The 17314-nt window shown below is 41.7% G+C and overlaps 1 protein-coding gene across 7 annotated transcripts in view; it reads right to left on the bottom strand.

Moving 5' to 3' along the window:
* The window catches only part of LOC100756430 (RNA-binding protein 12), a 42476-nt gene extending 28557 nt beyond the window's left edge, over positions 1-13919 (bottom strand). The window contains exons 1-2 of one of the 7 annotated variants that reach the window (XR_004770558.1): positions 13744-13914; positions 5443-5524 (exon numbers count right to left, since the gene is read on the bottom strand). The gene's annotated coding sequence lies outside the window, so the exon portion shown is untranslated. Of the gene's footprint in view, positions 1-5442; positions 5525-13743 lie in introns of all 7 variants that reach the window. The other 6 variants (XM_027421338.2, XM_035446769.1, XM_027421340.2 and 3 more) reach the window with 6 other exon arrangements.
* Positions 13920-17314: the final 3395 nt, after the last annotated feature.

Raw genomic sequence — 17314 nt, 5'->3', positions numbered from 1 at the left:
GAGAGGTTCAGTCCAAGACTCAAGAAAAACTATGTAACAATAAAGTCATCATAAAAACTATGTAACAATAAAGTCATCATAAACATTCACAGCACTAAAACTTCAGTCAGTGAGATTTAAAAGAAATGCATAAAAATCTATAGAGGGGAATCATGCAAAGGATGCATCAAAATTAATATTTAAAACTGATTTAGCATCTTTCTTTTAAACTTTACAATTTTATAGTTTTATCAGAGTGATACCTTATAAGGCTCAATCTCAAAAGCCAAAAGAAACAGAAAACTGGAATGTTCCTGGATTACAAATACCTATTGATAATTAGGTTCATATCTCAAACGAAAGACATATCTCAAATGTGAAAGCATTCACAAGACCCAGTTCAATACGTAGCACCAGAAATCTCAAATAACAAATTCCATATTTCATAGTAAAACTTTCGATTTGTTCTATAAAAACAAAGAACTATCTGGGGCTGTGAAGATGATTCAGTGGGTAAGAGCACATTCTGTATGTCCAACTGTAAGAACATGAGTTCTATCCTGCATCCACATGGGTGTGGCTGCACACATACATCTGAAAGTCTAGCTGGAACCCCCAACTGTCAGCCTAGTTCCAAGTATAGAGAAAGATACTCTCAAGAGAATAAGGCACAGAATAATGGAATGCCTGACACCCCCTTCCAGCCTTTGCCTGTATACACAGGCTTATATACGTATTTATGTATATGCACACACATACATGCATGCATCACTCATAAACACTCTTTCTGTATTTATTATAAGCAAAGTTAATACATATTAAGAATCCAAAGAATACTAAACAGAAAGGTCAAATTCTGAATTAACCGTAATATATCACCCTAAAATGGAACCTATCATACATACCATTATTCACCATGGCTATTTAACCAAAACTCAGGTACAGAGACTGTACCAAACTCTGCATTACATCTTTTTTTAACCACTTTTTATAAAACAAACAAAAAACCCCAGAGCCAGATACTGTGGGATTCCCTTTAACCCCAGTATGTGAGAGGTGGAGTTCTATGAGTTTGAAGTCATTCTGACTACAAAGAGCTCCAGGCCAGGGAGAGTTTCACAATGAGACTCAGTTTCAAAGAAATAAATATCAGTTGGCAGAATGTTTGCCTAGCACTCATAAAGCTCTAGGATCCTCCCCTAATTCTATATAAGCTCAGTAGGGTGGTGAATGTCAATTACCAGAGTACTTGAGAGGTTGAGGCAGGAGCATCTAGAATTCAAGAGCAACACCACAGATTACACACATTAATGTATAATTCACTATTTGGGCATCTGACCCAACTTAACTCCTGTTGAATCTCTGGTTGCTCACTGATACCCTTATACAGCAAAACCTGTCTCAAAAAATAAATGAAAGGAAGACGAGAAGGGGGCTCAGTGAGATGGCTCAGCTCACTGACAATACTGAAGACTTGAGTTCCATCCCTAGGACCCTTACAGTTAAGGGAGAGACTCAACTCCCACATATATACCCACACGCACAAGTAAATAACTGTAAAATATTAATAGGGTTCAGCTGGAGAAATGGCTCAGCAGTTAAGAGTGCTCACTATCCTTGCAGAGAAACTGAGGCCCAGCACCCTCATAGCAGCTCACAACCACCTCTAACTGAGCTCCAGGAGATCTGATGCTCGTGTCTGTCCTCCAGGAGTACCAGACACATGTGGTACACATATGTACATAGCAAAATACTCATATACACAAAATAACTCCTTAATAACAGTAACAGGGCAGACTTGGGAGGCAGAGGCAGACAAATTTGGCTGTGGTGACCTACATGTTTAATCTCAGCATCCAAAAGTCAGAGGCAGGAAGATATCTGTAAGTCTGAGGCCAGCCTGGTCTACAGTGAGTTTCAGGACAGCCAGAGCTGTATAGTAACAAAAAACACAAAGTAGTAATAATATGGGCTGGAAATGTAGCTTAGTTGGTAGAGTGTTTGCATGGCATCCATGTGGCTTTGGGTTCAATCCCATCAGCTCATAAACTGAGTGTGAAGGCATATACCTGTAATCCTAGCATGGGAGGGTTAGTTACAGGAGGGTCAGCTCAAAGTCATACTTGGCTACTAAGTCAATTTAAGGCCAACTTGACATACATGAAATTGTTTCAAAATAATAAAGGGACTGGAGAAATGGTTCAGTGATTAAGATCACTTGCTTTTACAAAGGATCCAGGTTAAGTTCCCAGCATCCACGTAGCAGCTCACAACCATAAACTCCATAAACTCCAGTTCCAGGATCTTCAACAACTTCTTCTTGCCTTGCTAGGTACATACACATACATGAAATAAAAATAAAATTTTAGAATAGGGGCAGAGAGATAGCTCAACAGTTAAAAGCACAAACTGTTGTTCTAGGGAATCTTAGTTCAATTCTAAGTATCATGTTGAAGGCATATAGCTGCTTTCAGCCAGTCCCAGGGGTCAAATGGCTTGCACAAGTACCTGCACTCACATATACAAAAAACACAGACATACAAATATAAATCTTTAAAAAATTGTATTTAAATATTTTTGAGGAGGGGCTGGAGAGATGGCTCAGAGGTTAAGAGCACTGGCTGTTCTTCCAGAGGTCCTGAGTTCAATTCCCAGCAACCACATGGTGGCTCACAACCATCTGGAATGAGATCTGGTGCCCTCTTCTGGTGTGCAGGCATACATGCAGATAGAGCACTTGCATACATAAAATAAATATTTAAATATTTTTGAATCTGGATTCAAGATTTTCAATTATTTATTAATACATTGTTCCTGTTGCCATTGTGGTACCTGGTAGCATTAACACTTTAGTTTTGGGTTTTGTTTTTTTTTTTTTAATTATTTATTCTTAGGAACATTTTGCCTGCATGTATGTCTGTGTGAGGGTGTCAGATCTTAGAGTTATAGACAGTTGTTAGCTGTCTATAGTTTAGCACTTTAGCACTTTAGTTTTAAAGGCTTCTACTTTTAATTTTTTTGTTTTTGTTTTTGTAGACAGGCTTTCTCTGTAGCTTTGAAGCTTGTCCTGGCACTCTGTAGACCAGGCTGGCCTTGAACTCACAGAGATCCCACCTGCCTCTGCCTCCCAAGTGCTGGGATTAAAGGCCTGTGCCACCACTGCCCAGCAATGGTTTCTCCTTTTATGAAATGTTTTGGAATCAAATTTTGGGGACTGGAAAAATGGTAATTTTGAAAGTAATCTGATCAATCAAGTTTTAAATATAAACCTATTAACTTGGTTCTGAGTCCTCAGAGAAATTTCAATTATATGCGTGATCTAGCTTAATCACTTCTCAAGAACATTAGAAAGGACAAGATTTCCTGCTATAAGCTCTAAGACTTAATACAAATCAATGGAGGGAATTCTTCAATGTCAAATACTATACAAACTATAATTTAATGTAATAAAATCTAATTATATCACGATTTTATGATTACTGTGTGCAAAATAGAAATATGGTTTTGATGGCTGGATTTTTTCCTATTTGTTTACACAGACACACCCCTGTTGTTGTTTTTTTCTTTTGAGACACGGTCTTACTATGTAGCCTCAGAAAGCCTAGAGGTCTCCCTAAGGAGACCAGGCTGTCTTCCAAATCACATAGACCTACCTGCCTCTGCCTCTACCTCCTGAGTGCTGGGATTAAAAGGCATACCACCATTCCTGGCTATATGTTCTATTTTAAAGCTTTCTGGGCAGCCAAAAACAAAAAACAAACAACAACAAAAAAGCCCACCTCATTGTTTACTATACCTGAAGAAATTTCAAAAATCAAACATAACCAAATGGTATATTTAAAATCACATTCTATTTGTAAACAGTTAATTTAAAAGCTACTGACCTTTGCATCTTAGGACATACACAGAACCAACACAATGAAATGACAAATTCTGCACTGATAACATGCTTACTGGTTTCCTTGCTCTCTCCTCTTTGACTACGCAAGTATGATTTCCTTATTTGAGACAATGTCTCATGAAGCCTAGCCTACTCATAAACTGGCTTTGTAACCAGAGGACCCTGGGTTCTCTTGCCTTTACCTCCCCTAGTGCTGGGATGTGCTACCTAATACCCAGTTCATGTGGTACCGGGGGGTTGAAACAATTTGTGCTTGCTAAGCAAATACTCTACTGACTTACATTCTCTACCCCTTCATAGCTTTCCTCACACAATTACACACAAAGATAAAAGCAATCTTCAAATTTAATCAAGAATGACGGACTAGCACCTAGAACATATTTTATAAGGCTATACAGAGCACTAGAAATGGAGGTAGAATGGGTGAGTAAAGATTTCAGGTATGGACTTCAAGAGTCAACAAAGAGGGCTGGTAAGATGATGGCTCAGATAGTAAAAACCTGAGTTTGACCTCTGCAATCTACATGGTAGAAAAAGACAACTGACTCCCACAAGCTGCCCTATGACTTCCACAGGTGTCACTGTGAGCGCCAGCACTCTCAGAAACACACACGCACAACTACAAAAGAGAAATAGACCAATAGACTTAACAGGCAAATGTAAGTTTATCAGAACATTTCCAAGTAACTGAGGCAAATTCACATTCCTTACTGAATCGGAAACATGTTTAAGTGAAAATTGTGGTGGCACTCTTTTCAACTTCAAAAATATGTTCCATCACTTTCTATAGAGGAAACATCATAGGTAAACCAGATATGCAATACCTAGGGAAAAGATACTTTCCTTTGTAATTGAAGAATAAGATGAGAACTTGAAATGGTCCCAATACACAGACAGATTAAACACAAGCATAAATGACATTCACAGTAAGTTTCTAAACCATATTGTTAAGAGATTTACCAAAAGTCGGTACAAGGCATCCATGAAAACATTCCAATTATTAATAACCTGCCTAAGACTGCCAGTTGGAAAAGGGATGGAGAACTGAACCAAGCAGAGTACAAGATTTGCTCCTAAAGCTATCTGACAACAAACACTGAAAGTATGAAGTGACAGCTGTTACTCTGCTACTAAGTATCTAGGTATCTGAGTGACAGCAAGTCTTAACCAGTCTTGAGTCAATGAAAACATTAAATCCAATTGCTAAGGTTTAAAATTCGCACTCTACAAACCTAACATCTACACCTGTATTTCTAGGGAATATAACCATATCAAGAAGCACTGAAATCCACAATCCATCTGTAATGCTACAAGGGAGGGCGCAGGAGCTTACTACCTAGCAATAAGAAATACATCCATATAAATAAAACACTTTCAGAGGAGGAAATTATTCATCCCACCCTATCCCTCAGATAGGCTTCTAACACTAACACACACACACACACACACACACACACACACACACACACACTCACACTCTGCTATATTTATTTTCTTATTTCTTAATAAGGTATCTCATTTTATTTTGCATAAAAATAAACCTTCTATTCAAAATCTCTTACCTTGTAAAACAAGAGATGTATTTTCTTAAGAAGTAGAGGCCAAGTCAATCCTGTGGGCAACCAATTAAAACCAACTTTTAGACTGCAATAGAGAATAAATGGAGGCAAAAAATCAATGCAGGAAACAAAACAACACACACAGGCCACACTGCACTGTACATTATGAAGGAGTCTGACACCAGTGGAGTACTTAGTAAGAATGTATAGTTTTGTTGTTTTTTAAGAAAGAGATACCAAAATCCCACACTTGCTTTCAAGTCTGAGAACCATTCTATCAAAAATATGCCATCAGGTATTTATATAAATATGCCATGTAGCCAAAACATAAATATAAAAACAGTACACGCTCAGCTTCAGATGGTAATTATCACTCAATGTTTATACAATCCAGAAATGCCATAAAAGTCTATTAACATGTCCAACCTCAACTTATTTCCTAAGTTCTCACCAAACTTCTGATGAAAAGCAAATTTACATAATAACAATTCCTGAACTGTCCTCAGGTCAGGGATATTCACAGAAACCACTATAATTACTCTTTCAAATATATTACCTTTGCATCAAACTATCACAGGTCACAATACAACTGAAATCAAATTTCAGTCTCTAAGCACTAATTCCACTATATTCAACAGAGATTTCTTTGAACGTAACAACAAAAAACTTATTTAAAAAGTTATCTAAAGCATATCTGTAACCTCAGTCAGCATCAAGAAGCAGGAGCTGAAATACTACTTAAGTCTGAGACTAACCTGGGCTACATGCTGAGTTCTAAGGCCAACCTAAGCCAACAGGAAGTCCCTGTCTCAAAAACAAAATATTTCTTCAGCAAATGTCTAAGGACATAATAATACTTTCTAAATCACAAACGGGGTAGCAGAGTACTTATCTTTCAGAGTAATTTCTTCTGTACTAGTGAAGTTATTAACAATTCGCAAGCAACACAAACAAACAAATAACTGACTATATTTCCTTTTTTTTTTTAAATGTACCTAGTCTGTGCACCGTGAGCATGGCCAGTGCCCAGGGACCAGAAGAGGGCTTCAGATTCCCTGAGACTGGAGTTACACACAGCTGTAAACTGTATGTGGGTCCTGGGAATCAAACCCAGATCCTCTAAAAGGATGCCAGTGCTCTTAACTGCTCAGCCCTCTCTTCAACCCCCTGATTGTATTTAAAAGGTCATTTTAAAATGCATTTTTAATTTTAACTGTTTTGGGGGGCTAAGTGGGTGCAAACAGTCCCAGACTGAATCTAAGCCTAACATATTTTAGGCAAGCCCTCTACCACTGAACTCTATCCTCAGCTCAACATATCTAATTTCTCAATTTATTGTACGGACACATGCAAACATGAATGTATGTTATGTGTATGCTGATATATATATATATATATGCCAAAAAATGCATGTGGAAGCTACACAACTCTGAAAGTTGTGGGTCCCAGGACTGGAACTCAGTTCATCTAGCTTGGAATCAAGTTGAATCATCTTATCAGCCCTATTATTTTACTTTTTAAATCAGGCTGGTGATGCTTCTGGCTCAAATACACTAGTTGTTCATTTTTGTTTTGGGGACAAGTGTCAGGTAGTCAAACCTAGTCTCAAGTTCAGGAAGTAGCTGAGGCTGGACTTAAGTACTAATCCTGTCTCCATCCCATGCTGACGCCTTTAGTCCCAGCACTCAGGAGGCAGAGGCAGGAGGATCTCTGTGAGTTCGAGGCCAGCCTGGTCTACAGAGCGAGTGTCAGGATAGGCTCCAAAGCTTTACAGAGAAACTCTGTCTCGAAAAACCAAAAAACAAACAAAAAAATCTGCTGGACGACGGTGGCACACACCTTTAATCTCAGCACTTGGAAGGCAGAAGCAGGTAGATCTCCTCGTCTGAAGCCAGCCTGTTCTACAGAACGAGTTCCAGGACACCCAGGGCTAACAGAGAAACGGGTGGGGGGGTGGAAATCTGTGTTCTTGGGGAAGTCAGAAGAGCATCTTGGGTTTCAGTCCTTGCCTTTCACCTTGAGAAAGAGCTTCTTTGTTTGTTTGTTTTACAGCTGCAATATATCAGGCTAGCTGGCCTGTGAACTTCCCAAAACTGTTTCTACCACCCATCTCCCCATAGGAGCACTGGGATTACAGATGTCATTATCTCTCTTTTCTTTACATGGACTCTGAGAATCCTCATACTTCCACAGCTTTATGAACTAAAACACCATCCCAGACAAGCAACCATCTTTAACTTCAGAGAGTAAGAAAACCCTACCACTCTCTGGTACTAAGATTACCAACAAAATCACTTATCTGAATGATGATACTCATTGTTAAAATACTGTGAGACCAAGTAAGCCACAGTAATAATTTTTTATCACCAAAAAGTAAAACAAGGCAGGCAGTGCTGGTGCATGCCTTTAATCCCAGCACTAGGAAGGCAGAGGCAGGCAGATCTCTTTGAGTTCAAGGCCAGCCTTGATTACAAAGCAAGTTCCAGGACAGGTTCCAAAGCTACAGAGAAATTCTCTCTCGAAAAACAAATCATGTTATTCTAAACTTGTCTAGAGGAAAAAGCAAATATCTTCTAACAATTTAAAATATTATACAATGCACTTTGCCAAAAAGGCCAAGCTTTTAAAAGCCTAAAGTGCATACATTAATCTTTAGAATGTAAAAATCTAACTGAATATAAATCTTTGTCAAATCACTGTGTACATGTTCATGATACATGTGTGTGCACATGTGCCATACAGAACTGTGTGGATGTAAGAAAACAACTCCATGGAGTTGAATCTTTCCTTCTAACTTTAGGTGAGTTCTAGGGATGTGGCAAGAGCCTTTTACCTTCTGAACAATCTTGACAGCTATGTTTTCTTAAACTCTTCATTTAATTAGTCTTATTTCCTTCCTTTATTGATGTGTCAGAAAAACCACAACGTATGTGTGTGGACGTCAGAAGACAACTTTTGGCCAGGCATCAGTGGTGCACGCCTTTAATCCTAGCACTCAGGAGGCAGAGGCAAGTGGATGGATCTCTGTGAGTTTGAGACCAGCCTGGTCTACAAGGGCTAGTTCCAGGACAGCATCCAAAGCCACGGAGAAACCCTGTCTCGAAAAAAAAACAAAAAACAGAGGACAACTTTTGGGAGTCAATCCTCTCCTTCTATGTGGGTCCTAGAGATTAAAATTAGGTGGTCAAGATGGATGACAAGTACTTTTACTCACTGAGTAATCTCACAGACCCTAATTAAACTCTTCATTTTAAAAGTTGTGGTGGTGTATACCTTTGATCCCAACATTTGGGAGACTGAGGCAGACAGATCTCCTGAGTTTGAGACCAACCTGTTTTACAAGTGAGTTGCAGTACACTTAGGGTTACACAGAGAACCTGACTTGAAAAGTACAAAACCAAAAACTGTACCTAGGGAAACAGAAAACAGAAAGTTTGCTTCAAATAAAGCAAAAAAAAAAAAAAAAAAAAAAAAATTATGGCAATGCATATTATGTTTAATTGCATAAAGAATCAGCCTTAAGAGCTATAGAACCAGAGTAATTTTGTAGATTGGTTGGTTGGTTGGTTCCTAAACATCTGACACCTACTGGAGATTTAATTCCAAAGGTCTGCTGGCACAGCAGGGTGTGGCAGTGTATGCCTATAAACTCAGTGCTCCAAGAGGCAGGAGGACACTCAGTTCAAAGTCAGCACAGACAACATAGAGAATTCAAATCCAGCCAGGATATGAGAATCTTGTCTCCAAAACAACAGAGTAGGAACAAAACAGAAGGCAAGGGCCTGGGCATATCCCCAAATATTAGGAACTGAGTTTCCTAATGCTTGTCTTCCCTTTCAGACACAAGACATTCCACATCCATCCAGAAGGATAAATTTAGGTCAGCCAGTTATGCCCAAAGGGAACTCCCATATCTACAAGGTTCCAAGAAATTAATAAGGAAAATTCTTATTACATCAAGAAATGTTGAAAGCCCAGCTAATCTCAGTAAATGTGTACTTCAAATTTTGTGTTCAACTTTACAGCACAAAAATCAATCCCCACACAAGTACCATCTGAAGCATCCAGTGCCAAGGAGAATTGTACACCTCAGGGCTAAATACCACAACTGCAGAACCTTTTCTACCACAGCTCTTCCTTCACAAGTACAATAATTGGAAACTGAAAATTTGTAGCACTTTTGTTTCAACTCCTCACTTTGTAGAGACCAGCTTTGTTTATCAGTTCAAAAATTATTTGTGTTATTCGCCACGCGGTGGTGGCACACGCCTTTAATCCCAGCACTCAGGAGGCAGAGGCAGGAGGATCTCTGTGAGTTCCAGACCAGCCTGGTCTACAAGAGCTAGTTCCAGGACAGCCTCCAAAGCCACAGAGAAAGCCTGTCTCAAAAAACCAAAAAAAAAAAAAAATTGTGTTATTTTATGTATATGGATATTCCGCCTATCACATGCACAAAGTACAAGTAGAGGCCAGAAGGGGGAATCAGGAATCATATCCCCTGGAACTGGTGGCACAGCACAGATGGCTCTGGGCTGCCTTGTAAGTCCTAGGAATTGAACAACCCTGGTCATCTGGAAGAATGAATATATATATATATATATATATATATATATATATATATATATATATATATATATTGATTGCTGAGGCATCTCTCCAGCCCCAAGAGGTAGTACTGTTTTCCAAGAATCTACTTGTTCCTATATGTTAAAATATATCAGCTAGTGCCTAACTGAACACAGGATTCCAAACTAAAATCTATCCCACTCACCTGATAATGACCTTTGGAAGGACGTGAGTGAAATAATACTATGCAAAATACAAACAACCGAAAAACAGTATTGAGCCATATGTGATGGCATGTGCCTTTAATCCCAAAGCTCAGAGACAACAGTCAGGTGGATCTCTGGTGTTCTGAGGCCAGCCTTGTCTACAAAGGAGTTCAGGATAGCCAGGGGCACACACTTATCTCAAAAAGATAAATAAGAATAGGTATTGTAACGAGACAATGTACACATGCAATGCTAGCAGAGTACTTAGGAGGCAGAGGAAGGAAGACTGAGAGTTTAAGATAAGTTATCTTATAAACATACACATTTTATCTATATAGAGAGACAGGCAAAGAGAAAATTGACCCTGGTTTGCCACTGATCCATTGCTCTAGTTTAAAATACCTAAAACAAGCTTGTTTAGTGTATTTTTCATTTCATTTCCTAACATATGTTGCTTCAATACAATACCAGATACAAACACAAACTAAGTATTTTCGTATTATGACAAGATAAACTTTACCAGCCATTCCAATTATTTGAAACTTCAAGGTAAAATGTCTATCAACAAACCTTTCCATCATGAAGAAAAGGTATAAACTAATTCTCCAGCTTTTCCACTCTTCATCTGGCAATAAACACTGAGAAGTGAATTTTCACTTTGTTCAGTCACAATCTTTACATTACAAAGGAAAGAAAACCCCAGTAACCCCTTAAATGTTCACTTTAGAAACCAGCAAGTTCCTATTGAAACAGGCACAATGTTATCAGCAGGGTAATCGCATCACAGACATCATGAAACCACACTTCATTCCCCTTGGGTTTGTCCCCATCACCAAATAAAGCACACTTCAGATCCTGGGACCACTCTAATGAATACACTCTTCTGACACTGATAAAATGTGTAATACTGAATTTTCACATTAACTTCCCATTTAGTACTCATAGGCAGTAAATCAAGACATTCGAAATAAGAAGTCCCTCCTGTCAAAAAGATTATAATATTGTTATTATTGATACCAACAAAAATGTCCTCTTTAATTCATTTGTACTTCAAAACAAAAATATTGCTTCTAGCCTAACTAACTACATATCTACTTTCACTATGGCTTTAAGCTTAAAACTCTACAAACCAAAAGCTACATAGGTTAGAACTACAACTATTAGAACTACAAGTGAAATTATTTTTTTTCTGTGTAGTCTACCCTTAAACTTTTCACAGGCATTCATTTTTGTGAGTTTTATTAAGAATATGTAGACTAGGGCTGGTGAAACTGATCAGTGGTTAAGATCTCTGGCTGCTCTTCCTGAGGATCCAGGTTCAATTCCCAGCACCCACAGGGCAGCTCACAACCATCTATATGTCCAGTTCCAGGGGATCTAACACCCTCTTATGGCCTCTGAGGTCACCAGGCATGAACATGAAACATGTAGGCAAAACACCCATACAATTAAAAAAAGTAGACTAGGCATTAGATTTTAAACTGGACTCTGCATTTTAGGGAAAGTAATTCTAAACATATATACATTGTGCAACCAATTACTAACATTTTCAGAAGAAATCACTCGTTCAAACTAAATATTCCCAGCCAACTATTATCCCAATGACTCCAGAGGCTTAATAGTTCAATGCTAGCCTAAGCTACCTAACAAGATCCTATCTCCAATGAGGAACAAACAAAGACTATCAGTACTGGCACTGGGTTCTAGTATCTGGCCCACAGTACAAAAGAGAAGTATAAAATGAAATTTTACACCTAAAAATAGTACCAAGAAGTCCAAAACTTTCAATATGCAGTCAGTCAAAACATTCAATGTGTCAGAGAAAGAGAAAAAGAAGCCTAGAGTAGACCAGAACAGTAGCCACCAGTGGTTTCTAAAGTGTCACATATTCACTTGACAGATCTGAACATAAAATTTAAATTATTCATTACAACCCATCGAACAACATTTAATCAAGCATTAGGTAATATAAAAATGTAGCACGTTTTGATAAACTACCCAATAAACCCTAAGCACAGCCTTGTGAACTCACCTAAATACATTTAATTTCCCTCAAAAATTACATTAGGAAAGTTATGTGAACAGATCTTCAATTTTTAATATCCTTAGAAATGTCCAGACACAGTCACTTTCCATTAAACCCAAAGTCTCAGTCTCAACAAAAGTAACAAATTTTCAAAAACAAGAACACCAGTTTCGTATTTCTATTAATTTTAGTAAAGGTTTTTGTAGAATTTTTTTCCAACTGCAAATGCTCTTAACACTGTAACAGTATACACTGCTCAACAAGGTCCCGAACAATTTGTTTCTCCTAAGACTGAATTCATCAAAATTAACATTTCCAACTATCCAAGAAGCCTGAAGAAATAGTCCACTCACAGCCTCTCCCTTCAAATCCTAGTTTTTCCCACCAGGTTGTGTAGGCTGGTATCAACTCAATCTTAAAGAACATAAGATGATTGTTGCCAACTGCACACATTCAGTCTTCTCTGTCAATCTAGGAGTCAAGAAGGCTTTAGGACCCAGAATACAGCAACACAGCCTGTAATTCTCCACATACCCTATCTACCAGAATGAATGAATCTTTTGCACTGAATTAACCCTAAGTAGACCACTCGGGAGTCCTTCAAACTTTTCACTACATAGCACACGCACGAGTCCACTCGCTTACCAACGGGCATCCAAACCCGCTACATTACTCCATACCCCGTCACTAACCTGTAGATCCTTAAGGGACTTCCCATCTATTTCACGCGGCTGCAAACTAGCGCCGCCAACCTTCAGCCAGCTACCTAAGGCACCCATCATCCTTCCTCCCTGTTGCTCCCCCCGCCCAAAGGTGCCGTAAAGGTGTTGCAGCTAGCAGCCCCTTCCCTATCTGGGTACCAAGGACCTGCCATCCTTGCTACAGTTGAGACTTCACCCCTTCCTCCTTAGCTACAGGGCGGCTCCAGATTCCCTACACTCCCTAGTAAGACCCTCCTTAGTGCTGGTCATAGACAGCACTTGGCTGCAACCCGTTGCACCTTCAGGTCCTGAAGGCGGCGGGTTCCTGGCCTCCGGGGCGAGCTTCCTCCTCCTAGGTGTCCCTAATGTGGTCCCCTTTGCTGGTCATAGGCCACTGGGAGCTCTTCACTTTGGGGCAGGGGTGGGAGTTAAAACCTCGGCCCCGTCGGAAGCCCAAGAAGCCCTCCCCATTCTGCGTGCAGGCGTTTTCATCGCAACCCCCACGCCCCGGCAGTTCGCAGGCCGCGGGGGCCACCCAGGGCCGGCCGATTGCCCTCTCAAGACCACCGGGGCGTCCCCGCTACGGCCTGGAGCCCACTGCGGCACGCCGGCTCCACCTCTCGCGTCCTCGGAGGCCGCAGAGTGTAAGCGGCACCCCAGGACCCCCGCAGCCTCGCCGCGACCCTTTGTGTAGGGTGCTCGCGGCCGCGGGCTCCGAGGCCTGGGAAGGCCCCGCCCCGAGGCACCGAGGAGGCGGCTCGAGCCCCGCACAGCCCCGCCCGTTTCGGGGCTGCGGGAGTCTTACCGGGGAGAGCTTGCGCGGCACCAGAACCCAGACCCGAGTTACCCCCCGCGCGAGTGCCTCAGCCCCGCGGCCGACAGCCCCAGCCCGGACGGCTTCCCGGAGCCCACTGCAGCCAGCACCTCCGATGCCGCCTCACAAAATGGCCGCCCGCCCGCTCGGCGGCTCCGCGTCCCAGGAGGGGGCGGGGCGGCGCTGCGACGTCACCCGGTGGGAGACGCAGGCGCGCTGAGGTTTGGGGGTAGGAAGGGGAAGCCTCGGAAGTTGCAGGTGTTTGCGGCGAAGGGGGTTTCTTAATTCCGGTTTGTGGAGTTTGCTCCCGAGCCAGGCCTGAAGCTAGTGCCCCAGGTTCTTTGCAGGGCCTTTGTGCAGGCTGCTTTGAACCTCTGTGAAAGGAGCGAACAGTGCCTACCTTGCACAACTGTCTTGAGGTTAAACGGACCAAAATTGTAGCTTTGATTAGACTCTGCCGAGCAAAAAAAGCGTGGTGGTTTTTTGTTTTTGACTATTGAAAACATTCGGCCTTGGGGCTGGAGAGTAGGCTCAGTGGGTAAGAGTTCGTTCGTACTGCTCTTCCAGAGGTCTTGAATTCGGCTAGCAACATCGGGTGGCTCACAACCTCCTGTAACTCCAGCCCCAGGAGATCTAACGCCCTACCCTGGCCGCCGAGGTTTCCTGCACTCATGTGTACATACCCTCATTCACAAACGTTAATAAAAATGAAATAAATCTAAGCCGGACGTTGGTGGCGCACGCCTTTAATCCCAGCACTCGGGAGGCAGAGGCAGGCGGATCTCTGTGAGTTCAAGACCAGCCTGGTCAACAGAGCGAGTTCCAGAAAAGGCTCCAAAGCTACAGAGAAACCCTGTCTCAAAAAACCAAAGATAGATAGACAGACAGACAGATAGATCAGCCTGATCTACAAAGAGTTCCAGAAAAGCCAGGGCTGTTACACAGAGAAACCCCCCCTGTCTGGAAAAACAACAGCAAAAAAAATGTTCAACCTACTGTGGCAACCCACATAATCCCCTGTAGGGAGTCCTGGTCTGCACCAGACCCTGTCTCAAAAATATAGGACTAGGTGTGGTGCCTCATGCTCCTAATCCCAGCATATCTGAGGCAGAGGCAGTCAGATCTCTGTAAATTCCAGGCCACCAGAGTCTACAAAGGGAGTGTCAGGACTAGATAGTAAGATTTTCCCTAGGGCTGGGGATGTAGCAGGTAGTACCCTGTGTGAGTAGCATGCATGAGGTTCTAGATTTGCCTCAGGCACAAAATAAGCAAATGTGGTGGTACTCACCTGTAATTCCATTATATAGGAGGTAAGACAGGGGAATTTAGAGCCCGCTAAAACGGGTGAGAGACTCCTGTTGCAAAGTCTGAGCCGGACAGTAGTGACACATGCCTTTAGTCCCAGCACTCAGGAGGCAGAGGCAAGCAGATCAAACCTATGTGAGTTCGAGGCCAGCCTGGTCTACTGAGCAAGTTCCAGGACAGGCTCCAAAGCTACAGAGAAACCCTGTCTCAAAAAACAAAAGAAAAATTAATAAATAATTTATTTTTATAAGCATTGATTGGTATTTTGCATATATGTATTGTTAGATTTTTGTTGAAATTAGAAATAAAAGGGGAGAGCACAAGATGAGACATGTTGGACATATTAACTAGTTTATTATAGGTCCGGCAGAGTAGGGAGACTAATAGAGAAGAGGAACAGGGTTAATGGCTGACCGCCATGGCTGGTCGCGAGAGGAGAGCGAGAGAGAGGGAGAGAGCGAGAGAGCGAGAGAGAGACAGAGAGAGAGAGGGAGAGAGAGACAGAGAGAGAGAGAGAGAGAGCACACAGAGGAGAGAAGAGCAAAGGAGGAGAGAGAAGAGCAGAGAGTAGAGATCATAAATGGGCAGGGGTCTGTCTTTTAAAGGGGTCCTCTGCACCTGCGTGCAGACTTGGTTCCCATGGAACCCTGGCTGACCAGGGTACTGCCTGTTCTACCAGGTAACAGGGTCAGGCCAGCATAATGCCCGAACCTTTCATGTCTGCTTGTGTGAGGATGTCAAATCCCCTGGAACAGGAGTTACAGACAGTTGTAAACTGCCACGTGAGTGCTGGGAATTGAACCTGGGTCTTCCAAAAGAGCACTCAGTGTTATTAACCACTGAACACTCTCTCTGGCCCCCATAAAATACATCTTAATATTGTCTTGTTACAGAAAAAAAAAAAAGAAAGAAAACAACCTTTCTCAGATTACTATGGACCTAGTCTTCATCAATCCTCATCCCTCCACTTCCTGCTCCCTAACTGTACCCTGTATCTTTTTCTTGGGGGGGGGGGGTCAGAGGTTGCATTGTCTTGACACAGGATCTCATGTAGTTCAGGCTGACCTGGAACTATGCAGTCCAGGATGTCCTTGAATTTCTGGTCACTTTTCCTCAAACTACCAAGTGTTGGGGTTAAGGCCTATCCCATCACATCCAGCCTTTTGTATACTTTGTATCTCTTTGTTAAAGACCTGGGATTGAACGCAAGGCTTGCACAAACTAAACCAGTAAGTACTCTACCACTGAGCTACACATTCTCAGCCCTGCACTTTAATGAAAGTCTCTCTGTCATGGATCTAGTCTTCTAAATCAGAAAGTGAAGCATTAATTTACCAACAAAATCGGAGCCTAAACTGAGTAGTGGCTGCACACTCCTTTAATCCCAGCGCTCGGGAGGCAGAGGCAGGTGGATCTCTGTGAGTTCGAGGCCAGCCTGGTCTACAGAGAGAGTTCCAGGACAGCCTCCAAAGCAATACAGAGAAAGCCTATCTGAAAAAAATAAATGCCCCCACGGGAGGGGGGGGTAACTAACAAACAAACTCATGACCACATGTCCCTGCAACCCCAGGCCCCTGCCCTATCTTGCTTAAATGTATCTTGCTTAAATATATGGTTATTGCTTTACGTTGTACTTTATGTAACAACCTTGAGTAACCATGGAAACTTGTAATCTTGTGGCTCTAAGATTTGTGGTCATTGCCTGTAAAAACTTTCCTCAATTGTTGGTAGATACCTTTCACTCTCACAAACATAGAGGTCCCTGACGGCTTGAACAATAAAGAAATCTTCGCTTTTGCATCTGAGAATCTGCTCCTTGTGGTGGTCTATTTGAGGTTTCAAGAACCTGGCATAACAATTTTTAAAGACAAGGTCTTTCCGTGAAGTTCACTGAAGGAGTTTACCAGTTTGGCTTTTTTTGGCTGGTCTGCAAGATGAAGGGATCCTATTATTTATTTCCTTTTTCTTACCCAGCACTGGGGTGAAGGCTAAGCCGCCACACTGGCTTTTTTTACTTGGGTTCTGGGAACTAAACTCAGGTCATCAAGCCTGTGGGAAAAGCCCAAGAAAGAGGACTGTTACAACTTGGCGGGCATCCTAGTCTACAGAGTGAGACACATACCATTTAAAACCAGAAGAGAGTTGTGTGGATGTCTCATCCTAAGCAAGTAAATTCTGAAGCAACTACTCTCAAAAGTAAACCAGTTCCCTCTGTCTTACTACAAACTATTAGATTACATTACTGAAGCAAGGCCCC

The sequence above is a fragment of the Cricetulus griseus genome, chromosome 6 (assembly GCF_003668045.3).
Source record: "Cricetulus griseus strain 17A/GY chromosome 6, alternate assembly CriGri-PICRH-1.0, whole genome shotgun sequence".
Taxonomy (NCBI): Eukaryota; Metazoa; Chordata; class Mammalia; order Rodentia; family Cricetidae; genus Cricetulus; species Cricetulus griseus.
The sequence above is the reverse complement of the archived record's forward strand: the minus strand, read 5'-3'. Positions and strand labels throughout refer to the sequence as shown.